A 15388-nucleotide genomic window follows, 5' to 3' on the forward strand; every position below is an offset into this window, starting at 1 on the left:
AACACTGTAATCCATCTGCCATTTCTTGCCTATTCTTCTAATCTGTCTAAGTCCTTCTGTAGCCTCTCTACTTCCACAAAACTACCTGCCCTTCCACATATATTCATATTGTCTGCAAACTTTGCAACAAGGTCATCAATTCCATCATCCAAATCATTGACATATAACATAAAAAGAATCGATTCCAACACAGACCCCAATGGAACACCACTAGTTACCAGCAGCCAGTCAGACAAGACTTCCTTTATTCCCACACTTTGCCTCCTGGCATCAGCCACTGATTTATCCATGCTAGAATATTTCCTGTAATGTCATGGGCTTGTAGCTTGTTAGATAGCCTCATATGTGGCACCTTCTCAAAGGCCATCTAAAAACCCAAGAATGTAATATTGACTGATTCTCCTTTGTCCATCCTCCTTGTTATTTCTTCAAAGAATTCCAACAGATTTGTCAGGCAAGATTTAACCCTTGAGGAAGCCATGCTGACTATGGCCTAGCTTATCATGTACCTCCAATTATCCTGAGCCCTCATCCTTAATAATCGATTCCGATATCTACCCAACCACTGAGGTCAGACTAACTGGCCTATAGTTTCCTTTCTTCTGCCTCTCTCCTTTCTTGAGGAGTGGAATGACATTTGCAATTTTCTAGTCTTCCGGAACCATTCCAGAATTTGGTGATACTTGAAAGATGATTACTAATGCCAGCACAATCTCTTCAGTCACCTCTTTCAGAACTCTGGGGTGTATACCATCTGGTCCAGGTGGGTTAACTACCTTCAGACCTTTCAGTTTCCCAAGAACCTTCTCTCTAGCTATGGTAACTTCACACGCTTCATGCACCTGACACCTGGAGCTTCCACCATCCTGCTAGTGTCTTCCACAGTGAAGACTGATACAAAATACTCATTCAGTTCATCTGCTGCTTCATTGTCCCTCATTACTACCTCTCCAGCATCATTTTTCAGCTGTCTGATATCCACTCTTGCCTCTCTGTTACACTTTATGTATCTGAAGTAACTTTTGGCATCCTATCCTCTTTAATATTATTGACTAGCTTACTTTTGTATTCCATCCTTACCTTCTTAATGACTTCTGTTTTGTTTTTTAAAAGCTTCGCAATCCTCTAACCTCGCATTCATTTTTGCTCTATTATATGCCTTCTATTTGGCTTTTATGTTGGCTTTGGTTGTGTCATATTTCCTTTAGAATACTTCTTCCTCTTTGGGATGTGTATATCCTGTGCCTTCCGAATTGCTTCCAGAAGTTCCAGCTATTGCTGCTCTGCCATCATCCCAACCAGTGTACTTTTCCAGTCAATTCTGGCCAGTACTTCTCTCATGCCTCTGTAATTCTCTTTACTACAATGTAATACCGATACATCTGACTTTAGCTTCTCCTCAAACTTCAGATTTACTTGTTTATTTATCATTGTTTTATTTTATTTATTATTGTTACTTTCTTCTCTCCTTGCTAGATTATGTATTGCATTGAACTGCCGCTGCTAATTTAACAAATTTCACATCACATGCCAGTGATATAAACCTGATTCTGATTCTGATTCAGAATTCAATCATATTATGATCACTCTCTCCATAAGCTCTCTGATCAGTTCCCATTCATTGCACAACTCCCAGTCCAGAATAGGCGATCCTCTAATCGGCTCAAACACAATCCGCTCTAAAAAGCCATCGCATAGGCACTCAAGAAATTCCCCCATTTGTAATCCAGCACCAACTTGATTTTCCAAATCTACTTGCATATTTGAGTCCCCCATAATGATTGTAACATTGCACTTTTAGTATTCATTTTCTTTTTCCCATTGTAATTTGTAGGCCACATCCTTACTACTGTTTGGGGTCTGTATACAACTCCCATTAGGGTCTTCTTACCCTTGCAGCTCCTTAGCTCTAACCACAATGATTCAATACCTTCTGACCCTATGTCACCTCTTTGTAATGATTTGATTTCATGTTTTACCAATGGAGCAACGCGGCTCCCTCTGCCTTCCTGCCTATCCTTTCGATACAATGTGTAACTTTGTCTTGCTTATAGAAAAATGGGAAATGCAGCTAGAACAAAAACCTTTAGTTGCTGAATAGTAGAGCATCTGAATGGATGGAAACCATGCTGTTTCACTTTATGATTCTACAATTCTAAACTCAGTCATGCTGGAAACTTGAATCATGAGTAATCCATTTCAGTGGGAAAGTAAGTGGTGAGGAAGAGATAAATAGCCTACAAAAAGAACTGGCATTCAATAATGATTAGGAGCAGATAGATTCATCCTCTTCAGAACTAGCTCAGTTGTACTCGGATCAGTATGAATTAGGGATGGTACCAAGGAATCTTTCTTGGAAAGAAGCATCCAAGAGAAGTTGGAAAGCAGTGATCCATTTGTTTAATAAGGAACTTGAAAAGTAAGATCAGATCTTAGTTAGTCACTACTTAGAATGCTAAGTGAAACAAATCTAGTAATACAGATGATTTAATATCGTATCCCCACACTGCTTAAACAACTACAGTATTGCTTCAATTTTAGCCAATCTTGAAAAGGTATCTAATTTGCTTAGAGTAGTCTTTTAACTAATTTTACCAGCCTCATTATTACAAACAGCATTCCTTTATCCCAACTCGTCATGAGAATATTTGTTCAGCAGTGTTTTAAACACTACTGAAATTCTTTTAAATTGGCACTTCTATAGACAACTGTTCCTTGCCAGCTTTACTCACCTGCTCAAATGAAAACCAAACTTGTTGTGGCCGATACGAGATCCATATGACCATTAATTGTGTTTCCTTGTTGCCAGCTGGAAATATTTTGCTTTTTATATTCTCCACTTATCCAAAGACCATAATTCTATTGAATGTGATTTTTGCTGTCCAGTCAATTCAACACTGATGTCATGCAAATTATTTGATTTTACAATCCAATGAAGAAGAATTTAATCCTTCCAAACAAATGCACTGTTATTTCTACCAATCAGAAAAAAGAGAAATTACAAAGGGAAGCAAAAGTCATGAGTACAGGTGGATTTGCATGTACGGGGGTGGGGGGGGGGGGTGTGGGGGGGGGTGGGGTTATGAAGTATCCAGATTATGAAGCATGTATGAACATCTGAATGACAAATGTTCTTGAGTAAGATTGATATAGAACCATTTTAAGTTCAACAAATTTCCTACATGCCTGCAGAAAGATTTAAATGAATGGAAAAGGGTAATATCTCTTTTCATTAATTACAGGGAAGTCTATGAGGAGAATTTGCATTTTAGTATCAACAACGGGGCTAAGACTTGCACCATGAATGTTTGGCTCTTAGGGAGCATCGAGGAAAAGAAGGACCATGGAATATAACTCCAGAAGTCCTTGAAGGTGACAACACAGGAAGATACTGTGGTTAGTTACTAAGGCATATGGGACACTGTCCATTAGTCAGAACATTGTATACAAAATCTGGGTGATTGTGCTCCAATGTTATAATACCCTGATGAACCAGAATGCTGCATGTAGTTATGGTCAACAAGGTGTAGGAGGGAAGTGCTGGTGCTGATGGAAGTGCAGAGGAGGTTCACCAGGCTGTTGGCTGGCACGGAACCAAACATTTATGAAGAGACACTGGAAATTAATTTTGTTCTTCACCAGAACAAAAGACGTTAAGAGAGGGGATAATTGAGCTGTATAAACATATGAGGTGTATAGATAGAGAAGAGAGGCCTGGCAATCTACTTCTGTATCTTGCCAAGAAAGCCCTAAGAAAACTGCACTACCCATAGGGCTGCCATGAGTTGACGGTGACTGGACAGCATTCAGCAACAACAACATAGATAAAGCAGACTGCAAAAAGCATTTGCCAAATCCAGAGGTAAAATTAAGTTAGAGGACATAGGGTTTGGGTGAAAGGAAAGAGATTTAGATGGGATCTGAAGCGGACCTTCTTCATATGAAAAGTAAAAAGGCATGCAAGCCATTGTCTGAGAGAACCTTTGAAGTTGAGTCGAAAGCATTTAAGTAACGTCTGGATGAACACTCAAATTACTTTGGAAAACAGGGTTATGTAGAAAGTGCTGGGAGATGGGATTAATATGGCAAGAAGTCCACAGGTTAATGTAGATAACTTGGGCCAAATGGCCTGTTTCTACACAGTACAATTCTATGATTTTATCATTCTATAATATCATTGCACAAACATCCTCCATCTCTACTGATATTCTGTTGGAGCAGCTTCGGAATACAAATGGTACTAATTTAACTGGAGGCCATTACTGATGAAAAGAGGATAATGAAGTATTACAGGTTCACTGAAATGGGACTTGAACCGCAAAACCTTATGGATTCTCTGAGGCATAGGACAGATAAGGGAGATGATAGAATTCAAGGGAAACAGAGTCTGTTCTGGAAAATTTGCAAGTATCAGATGTGGTAATTAATAGTAGAGAAATCTAAAGGATTGAAATGGTGAGTTGGATTGATAGATATTGCACAGAAATTCATTGGCAGCTGAAGGTATGTTATATATCTTTTTAGATTATAGTAAACTACACAACATATAGTTGCTGGGCATTACTGAATGGTTCTTACACTCCCATGCTGTAGCACTATGAAGTTCACAAAGCAAAATAAACGGCAAGTGTGGGACGAAGGCAGGCTTCCTAGAGTTGTGAGGGTGACAGGACATAAATTTGGAGGCTCAAAACCAAGTTCTGCTAGATTCAGGGGTACAATTAGGAGTCGGGGCTTGAGATGAGATAGGTGAGCTAGGGTTAGGAATCGGGGTCCTGTCTTGGCCTGAACTGAGAGAATGAATGTGGATTTGGAGGGCAGGTTTGAGGATAATCAGAGCATCAAGTTTGAGACCATTAGTTGGAATGGTGTTGGGTCATAGCAATGCTGGGAGAAGTAAACCCAAAAGAAAGATTATAGGTACTGAGATTCCAGCTCTGGTATGGAATCAGATCAGGGAGAAGTTTTGCTAAATCATTGTTGTTTGATGAGTAAATAATAACAGGAATACCTCAGGTCAACATAAGCTAATTTCCCAGGCTTTGCTCGGTAAATTACTGCAGTCCTTCAGTAGTCAATCGGGAATTCAAGATACTGATACAACTTATGATGGGGCATGCCTAGCTGAACTTCCAGAGTGATCCAATTCCATCCTGAAATCGCTGATATGGAGATCCACTCCGAAGAAAAAATACATTGGCGTGTATGGGGCTGAAAGAAACAGCAGTGTACCAGCAAAATACTAGGCCTTAGTTACATTTCATTTCAATACAGACCTTCTTCACATCCCTAAAGCATATAAATATCTTGAATTATTTAGAAATCTACATCGGTTATGCTGAGCCATTGAATTTGTGAAATGAGCTCAATCAATCATTGTCCACGTTTACTGCTTATCCATACAATCTTTCATAATATTTTTATGTGTCAGCATGGCATTGTGTTGTGCTGTAGTGTACAACAGGAGCAACCTGTACTTATATTGCACCTTTAATGTAGTTGAATGTCCTCCAGCAATTCATAGGAATTTTTCCTGTCAAGTGCATGAGGAGATATCGACATAGGTTTCTCTGAGCTTAGTAAAGAAGTGGTTCATAAACAGTGTCACAAGGAAGAAAGGGAGCTTGGGAAGTTTAGGGAGGAAATTTCAGATCTTGGAATTTGGATGGCTGGAGAAATGATAATCAATAGTAGAGCAGAGAAGATAAGTAATGTAGAAGACACCTAAAATGGAAAGAAACATCTTGTAAATGTATTGAGCTAGAGCTCAATGGAGAAGGTTACACAAATAGGAAGATAAGAGTTGAACATAAAGAATAAGAAATTTAAAATTAGAACATCACCGGTCTGGAAGTGAAAATCAGATTCAGATTTATTTATCACATGTGCCTCAAAACTTATGGCGAAATGTGGCATTTGTGTTAGCAACCAACACACCTAAGAATGTGTTGGGGCAGCCTGGAAGTGTTACCACACATTCTAGCACCAACACAGCATGTCCACAATGTTTAGCAGAACATCACATACAGAAACAACAAGATGAGCAGAGAAGAAACAAGACAACTGCAGCAAGAAGACCCTTTTCCACCCATCCTCACCCACACATTCAGACCAGCCTCCACCCCAGGATAGGCCCCTCAGATAAGGATTTAGGGACAAAAATGAGGGAAAGTTGATGATTAAGAGTAGTAAATAAAGTGTCCGAGCAGGAGCTGGTGTTTGGGTCAAGATAACACCAAGCGGCAATATCCGTTGATGTCTGTCATGTCACTTAGTTGCTTTTTTTTAGGTTTATAGGTATGGTTTTGGGGACAGCACTGGAAATTAGGGGCTAAGTCAGGGCTTAGGGATAAGCATGAGTGAGAATAAAGAGTCAGTTATAGCAGCCTGTACTTGTAGTTTGGAAAGCTCTGCAGTCATAGGTCATCAATCCTCAAGGTCAGGATACAGGAGCTGAGGAGACCAGCGATACTCCGTTTGGCGAATCCCAAGTTGGTGGACTGTACAGCAGGAAACATGAAAGTTGGTGACCCCTTCAGACCACTGGGGTTGGAAGTCCATGTGTATGCCACTTGAGGCCTGAAGTGCTCAAGGTCAAAGGTCAACGATCTTGGAGGTCAGTTCGGTCAAGGCCCAAATGTCAAACTCATGACTGGTGAGCCCTAGGGCCACGGAATGAAAGTCAAACCCATGTTGGTGGGCGACTCTTGCGATCGATACCTAAAGGTTGGCAAAGTCCAGAGGGAAAATCTGAAGGTCAAGGTCCAGAACTCAGTGAGTTCAGAGGTGCAAAGCCCTAAAGGCTGAAGACCAAACCTCTTCAGACCAATGGAAGAACACCCAAAAGATCAAAGACCAATTTCACTCCCATGATCCCCTTCTGGAAGTATGGACCAGCTTCAGGCTGGTATATAGACAGATAATGGAGGGATATGGACTTGCTTAGGCAGAATGGACTATAATAGGTGTTTAGTTTATCAGTTTTAGCTTAGGGTCTGAACCTTTGCTGAGTTCTATAGCTCCCATTTTATTGACAGTGAGTACTTCATTACTACTCAGCTAACCTGTTTCATTCCATGAAGTTTATCCAACTTGTCCATCTCATTTCAGATATTGTAAGAATTACATAATTGAATGGCTTTGGTGAATTTTACAAAAAAGTCACTTAGTATGAGCCCAGAATCATAGGTTAACGTAATAGGATAAGAATGTAGTATTCCTGTTACAGTGAACTTACAGAGAAAATATATAGTTGCACAGTGGCATCATGGCTAGTATGATGTGATTACAATTAGGGGCATTGGAGTTCTGAGTTCTGTTGTCATCCGTATGGTGTCTGTACATTGTCTACGCGGAATACTTGGGGTTTTTCCAGGTGCTCCTGTTTCCTCTCTCAGTGCAAAATTGGGCCGGTTAGTAGGCAAATCGGTCATTGTGAATTGTCCTGTGGTTAGGTTAGGGTTAAATCAGGGGTTGCTGGGCAATGCAACTTGAAAGGCTGTTCTGTAGCTCAGTAAACAAATAAATAAATAAATTCATCCTGGTATTTGTAGTAGCATTTTAATAGCTTACAATGTGTTCATGCAGATCTTGTTCATCTTGCTCATCTCATCCAGTTCTTTGCTGTAATTGCATTTCTCTTCACTGAATTTCTCAATAGAGCGCCAGTCAGAGTAGATTTTATCAACTTTACTAATTACAAAACATCAGCACATTATTGGAAACACCTTATAGGGCATGAATACAATAGATGTCAGATAAAAGAATTGCTCTGGAATATCTCTAGATCTAACAGATTTCCAGAAAGAAATGTTGGAACTAGAATTGGTTTATGATTGTCACGAGTCTTGCATACTGTTCATACATATCGATTCATTACTCAGTGCATTGAAGTAGCACAAGGCAAAACGATAACAGAGTACAGAAAACGTGCAACAGCTACAGAAGAAATGTAGCCAATAAGGTTCAAAAACATAACAATGTAGATTTTGAGATCAAAAGTCCATTTAATCATACTAGGGAATCATTCAATAGTCTTATAACAGCACAGCAGAATCTGACCTTGATTCTGGTGGTACGTGCTTTCAGGTTTTTGTATCTTTTGCCCAGTGGAGAGTGGAGAAGAGAAAATGTTCAGGGTGTGTGGGATCTTTGATTATCCTGGTTGCTTTACCGAGGTAAAAAGATGCATACACAGAGTCTAGAGAGGGCAAACTGTTCTCTGTAATGTGCTGAGCTCTATCCACAAGTCTCTGCAGTTACTTGCAGTCATGGGCAGAACAGTTATCATACCAAACCGTGGAGCATCCAGGTAGGATGTTTAATATGGTGCATCAATAAAAATTGGTAAAGGTCAATGGGGAAATGCCAGATTTCTTTAGCCTCCTGAGGAAGTAGAGGTGCTGCTGAGCTTTCTTGGCCATATATGATTGGACCCGGATAGGTTATTGGTGATGTTCACTCCTAGGGGCTTCAAGTTCTCAAATATCTCAAGATACAAGATTGTTTAATGTCATTTCCAATACACAAGCATAAAGGAGAATGAAATAATTGTTACTCCTGATCCAATGCATCACAAAAAACATAATAATTATAATAATAATAATAATAATAATAATAATATAAAAACACAATACTGGAAGTTGATCCAGTGCTAGTGGGTGGAGGTGGTGATCAGTCTTTCTTCTTGAGGAAAGTAACGGTTTTTGAGTCTGGTGGTCCTGACGTGGATACTACATATTGTTTGTCTTACTTGCTGATGGGAGTAAGTCAAGCAGTCCTTGAACAGGGTGGGTAGGATCCTTCAAGATGTTACTGGCACTTTTCTGGCACCTTTCTGTATTTATGTTCTTGATGGCAGGTAGGCTGGTGCCAGTGATCCATTGGGCAGTTTTGATTACCCATAGTACAGCCTTCCTGTCTGCTATAGTGCAGTCTCTGTACCATGCAGGGATGCATCTTGTCAGGATGGACTCTCCTGTGCATCTGTAGAATAATGTGAGTATAGATGTGTATAGTCCAGCTCTCTTCAGACTTCTCAGAAAGTAAAGGCATTGGTGAGCTTTCCTGATGGTGTATAGTGATAGGAGCTGGTTGTGGATTACAGGAGGAATAGAGACAGGCTAACCCCTATAGACATCAAAGAATCTGGGGTTGAGAATGAACAGTTATAAGTTCCTTGGCATAAACATCACTGAGGATCTCACGTGGTCTGTACATACCGTATGTGTGGTGAAAAAGGCACAAGAGTGCCTTTTTCACCTCAGATGGTTGAAGGAGTTTGACATGGACCCCCCAAATTCTAAGAACTATCTATGGGGCATGATTGAAAGCATCCTGACTGGCTGCATCATGGCCTGATATAGGAACTGTACTTACTTCAATCGTAGGACTCTGCAGAGAGTGGTGCGGACAGTCCAGTGCATTTGTAGATGTGAACTTCCCACTATTCAGAATATTTACAAAGACAGGTGTATAAATAGGCCCGAAGGATCATTGGAGACTCGAGTCACCCCAACCACAAACTTTTCCAGCTGCTACCATCTAGGAGATGGTACTGCAGCATAAAAGCCAGAACCAACAGACTCCAAGACAGCTTCTGCAACCAGGACACCAGGCTTCATAATTAATGCTGACACTACTGGATTTCTATGTTATATTAACTATCCTGTTGTACATAATATTTATTATAAATTACTATAATTGCAATTTGAACATTTGGACAGAGGCGCAACATAAAGATTTTTACTCCTCATGTATTTGAAAGATGTAAGTAATAAAGTCAATTCAATTCAATTCATTTCAATTCCATAATGTGTTCTGGGACCATGAGAGATTGTGTGAGTTGTGCTATCCCAAGACTTTGAAACTGCTGTGCCACCAATGTAAAGAAGAATGTGAGTGGTATGAGTATGCTTTAAGTCAATAACCATCTTGCTGGCCTTGAGCTCTTGCACTTCCTCTCTGTAGGCCATCTCGTCATTGTTTGTGATGAACCACACCACTATCATGTCTTTGGTGTTTGGCCATGCAGTCGTGTGTGAGCAGAGAGTACAAAAATAGGTTCAGCACACAGCCCTTGGAGATTATGGGGAGGGAAAAGGGGTAGCTTTAGTGGCCAGTGTTGTGTTGTGTACCTCAAAGCATACATAAAAGTTGTTTAGAACATCATGGAGGACATCATTGCTTGTATATTTGAACACTATTTTCCCTTCATTAGTGAGTAATGTCATAGATGCCCAGCCACATGTGAAGGGAATCGTTATCAGTCAGATGTTCCTGAATTTTTTTGATCATAAGAGCCCTTTGGGCTGTTGATGCCTAAGATGAAGTTTCTCCTTGCAGTTCTGAGAGATGATCTGACACCAGACTTGAAAGCAGCATTCCAGGCATTTAGTAGAGAGCACAGAGTGTTCAGTTGGGGATTCTGGTTGGGGTACGAGATTTCTTGAGGTACCGACATAGTCTACACATTTACTGACGACAGATGAGGCAGATTACTTGAGGTCTTTGTCTTCACCATTTGTGGAGACCTCCTTGAACATCTGCCAGTTAGTCTGCTCAAAATGGTCCTGCAGCACAGAGATGGTCTCTTTAGGTTATACTGTGATGGTCCTCTTGACTGGTTTCTCCATTTTCAGCAGCAGTAATTATGTTGGGATTAGTACTATGGAGATGTGGTCAGAGAGGCCAAGATGAGGGCATGGGATGGCTTTGTAAATACCATCAGCACCTTTGATGAAAACAGGAGTGTGTGCACTGCCCAACTTCATGAAGTTGATGACCAACTCTTTATATTTGCAGATATTGAGAGATCAGTTATTGCCATGATGCCATGTTACTCTATTTCCTTCCTGTACTCTGACTCATTATTGTTTGAGATGCAGTCCACTATAGTGTTATCTTCTGAAAACTTGTAGCTGGAGTTAGAACAGAATCCAGCCACATGGTCTTGAATGTAGAGTAGAGGGCTGAGGATTCAACCTTGTGAAGTTCCAGTGTGGAGAATAATCATGGAAGAGGGGTTGCTGCCTATTCTTATTAATTGTGGTCTGTTGGTCAAGAAGTCAAGGACACAGTAGGTTTCAACTCCCAAGTCCTGGAGTTGGCTTAGAATTGAATTGAACTGACTTGAATTTATTTCATACATCCTTCACATACATGAGGAGCAAAAATATTTACATTACATCTCCATCTAAATAAGCAATGTGCAATCATAGCAATTTATAATAATTTATAATAAATAGAACAGTCAATTTGATATAGAGTACACTCAAATCAGCAATAGTTCATCAGTCTGATGGCCTGGTGGAAGAAGCTGTCCCGGAGCCTGTTGGTCCTGGCTTTTATGCTGCAGTACCTCTTCCCAGATGGTAGCAGCTGGAATAGATTGTGGTGGGGATGACTTGGGTCCCCAATGATCCTATGGGCCCTTTTCACACACCTGTCCTTACAAATGTCCTGAATCATGGGAAGTTCACAACTACAGATGCACTGGGCTGTCTGTACCATTCCCTGCAGAGTCTTGCGATTAAGGAAGGTACTGTTCCCATATCAGGCAGTATTGCAGACAGTCAGGATGCTCTCAATTGTGCCCCTGTAGAAGGTTCTTAGAATTTGAAGGCCCATACCAAACTTACTCAACCGTCTGAGGTGAAAAAGGCGCTGTTGTGCCTTTTTTCACCACACAGCTGGTGTGTATGGACCACGTGAGGTCCTCGGTGATGTGGATGCCGAGAACCTTGAAGCTGTTCACCCTCTCAACCCCAGATCCATTGATGTCAATAGGGGTTAGCCCGTCTCTATTCCTCCTGTAATCCACAACCAGCTCCTTTGTTTTAGCGACATTGTGGGAGGGGTTCTTTTCTTGACACCACTGTGTCAGAGAGATTACTTGTTCCCTGTAGGCCACCTCGTTATTGCTTGAGATTAGGCCAATCAATGTCATGTTATCGGCAAATTTAATTAACATATTGGAGCTGTGGGTGGTAATACAGTCATCGGTATGCAGGGAGTAAAGGAGGGGACTCAGTACACAGCCCTGAGGGGCTCCTGTATTGAGAGTCAGAGGGTTGGAGGTGAGGGAACCCACTCTTACAACCTGCTGGCAATCTAACATGAAGTCCAGGATCCAGCTACACAAGGCAGTGTTAAGGCTGAGGTTTCTGAGCTTCTTGTCAAGCCTGGATGGAACTGTGGTGTTGAATGCTGAACTGTAGTCCAAGAATAGCATTCTCACATAAGCATCCTTCTCCTCCAGATGTGTAAGGATGGTAGCATGCTGCAGATGTAATCCTTGACCAGCATCTCAAAGCATTTGTTTATTATTGAGGAACTGAGGGTATTGTAGTATTGAAAATTGAACTATGCTCAATAAACAATGGATTGATGTAAGTGTCTTTACACTTCAGATGGTCCAGAGATTAGTGTAAAGCCAAGGAGATGGTGTCTGCCCTAGACCTGTTTCTGGAGGTGAATTGCAGTGGGTGATATTGTCTGAGAAGCTGGAAGTAATGAGTGTCATGACCAGTCTCCTGAAGCACTTCATGATGTTAGACCTCAGAGCTACTGGGCAGTAGGCACTAAGACATATTACTTTGTTTCTCTTAGGTATTAGGATAATAGTGTTCTTCTTAAAGCAGGTGGAAACCTCAGATTGAGGCAGGAAGAGGCTATAGAAAGCCACAAAAGGACTTAGACCAATTAGGAGAATTGGCAAAGTAGTGGCAGATGGAATTCAGGATTGGGAAGTGTATGGTCATGCACTTCGGCAGAAGAATTAAAAGGGTAGACTATTTTCTAAGTGGAGAGAAAATTCCAAAATCTGATGTGCAAGGGGACTTGGGAGTCCTCGTGCAGGTTGAATCAGTGATGAGGAAGGCAAATGAGATGTTAGCATTCATTTTGAGAGGACTAGAATATAAAAGCAACAACATAATATTGAGGCTTTATAAAGCAAAGGTGAGACCTCATTTGGAGAATACTGAGCAGTCTTGGGCCCCTTATCTTAGAAAGGATGTACTAACATTGGAGAAGGTTCATGACAATGATTCCGGGATTGAAAGGCTTGTCGTATGACGAGCGTTTGATAGCTCTGGGCCTGTATTTACTGGAATTCAGAAGAATGAGGGGTAACCTCAATGAAATCTATTGAATGTTGAAAAGCCTCAATAGAGTGGATGAGGAAAGAATGTTCAATGGTGGAAGAGTTCAAGACTAGAGGACACAACCTCAGAATAGAGGGTATTTTTGTTTAGAATGGAGATGAGGAGGAACTTCTTTAGCCAGAGAATGGTGAATCTGTGGAATTTGTTGCCAGAGGCAGCTGTGGAGTCCGAGTCTTTATGTATATTTAAGGCAGAGATTAGATTCTTGATTAGTCAAAGCATAAAAGGATTCAGGGCGAAGGCAAAAGATTGGGGCTGAGAGAGAAAATGGATCAGACATGATGAAATGGTGGAGCAGACTCGATGGGTCAAATGGCCTAATTCTGCTCCTGTATCTTATGGTCTTAAAAAATATTTGCAAATATCACTCCAGCTGATCTGCATTGAATCTAAGGACACAGCTAAAGACACCATCCAGACCAGATGCTTTCCGTCAGTTCACTCCAGAACTTACAGTATGTCCAGAACAGTGACAATGGGTACTGGGTACTCAAATGTGTAATCACAGTAGGATTGGTATTAACTCCATACTGTTAGGCCTCTGAATGGTCAGCTATCTTATTCAGAAGAGACTGCAGATGCTGGAATTTGAACAAAACAAAATGCTGAAATAACTCACTGGGTCAAGCAACATCTGTGGAGGTAAGAGGTGCAAGTTGACTTTCCAGATTAATATTCTACATTGTGACATGTTTATCCACCTTCATCTTGTATATTTCTCTTCATCCAGCTCCCACCTACCATCATGGCAGAGACTTCCAGAGATTCATCATCCAATATAAAATGCAAATAGCATAGAATTAATAAAATGAATTATAAGCTGTCTAGATGGAAAATGAGATCACAACTTCATTTGGCGCTGAGTGAATGCACAGAGTACGATGACTTCTGTCAAACCTCTTCATTTGACAAGGAAGATGTTTTCTTTCAAGGAAAGAAAGCAGCAAACACATGCATCGTGTAGCTACTTTGCTCCTTCTGATATAATCAGGAGCTGTTCCATTCTACACCACATCCTGAGGTCTGATCACTGGACTATGAATAATTCTGCTGCTGAGATATTGAAGAAAATCTTTTCTAATCTTCTCCTTATTGCCTAACCTGCTGATCATTATAATTCAGGGCAATCATTTAGTGCCAGGAGGAGAAGGGTCTGAAAAGTAAGATTTGTTCTGTACAGCTAAATGCAGTCACCTTTTAATATAATTTGCAGTCCTAATAATTAGCTATTAGTTTAAATATTTACATTGGAATCATTAGAAGATGGATTTACACAAATAAAGCAAAATACTGCATGATTATGTAATGAAAATTATTGCCCTCAATCTTCACAGCGTTATTGGCAATTGAGCAGACATGCACTTTTTCCTAAAATTAATCAGTGAATTATTAAATCTGTGGATCAGCTGCTGAAGAACAGGCAAGTATTTACTTGCAATTTTCAATAATAATTTCTAGTGTTGAAAAATGACTGCGTTTAGTATAAATCCATGTCGGATGTACCCTATTAAGCTACTAATTACAAGTTGTCAACATAAAGAAGCAATTTTAATCCTGCCTACCTGACTGCTGAGCCAAGTAGTAATAAAGCCAAGTAACTTACTCTTATACAGTATGGATTACTCTTATCTCTTACATTGATATTTTAAACATTTCTGTGTGGGCTATTAGAACATCTCATATGGAATCAGTCCATCTATAAATCTGCAATAATATCACCTGGGTCCAGCTTAATGGTCAGACCAAGGAAGCAATGGTTTCTTCTGCCCCGTATAGTTGGCAAAGGAAGTGAAGTTATGAGAAGACACCCAGGGAGAGGTGAACTCCTCTAGTAGTAGAAAACAGATTTGTGTTAGAATGAATTTTTATAGTAAAGATCTAGAATCACTTGCTGTGAATTTTTGTCAAGGCTTCTGACCACTCAAATTACTGCAAAGAAAGTTAGAAGAAATTTCCATCCATTAACACTGGTCACTATTCTCTATTGGTAGCTGTTCCCTCCCAGATGAACCGATGACTTGCTTTCACTTCTTCAAATCTGCTGTGCTGCATTCGGTATTCACATTGTTGTCAACTCTATACTGAAGGTAGCAATCACAAATTGGACGACTGAGTTAAAGAGCATGTGTTACTCTACAGGAGTGACTCTGAGCTTTCTGTTGCCTGCTGCCTTAATATTCTGTTCCATTCCCACTTTGATCTGCTTGTGGCCATCAGCACTG

Source organism: Hemitrygon akajei, chromosome 20 (assembly GCF_048418815.1).
Source record: "Hemitrygon akajei chromosome 20, sHemAka1.3, whole genome shotgun sequence".
NCBI classification, from domain to species: Eukaryota; Metazoa; Chordata; class Chondrichthyes; order Myliobatiformes; family Dasyatidae; genus Hemitrygon; species Hemitrygon akajei.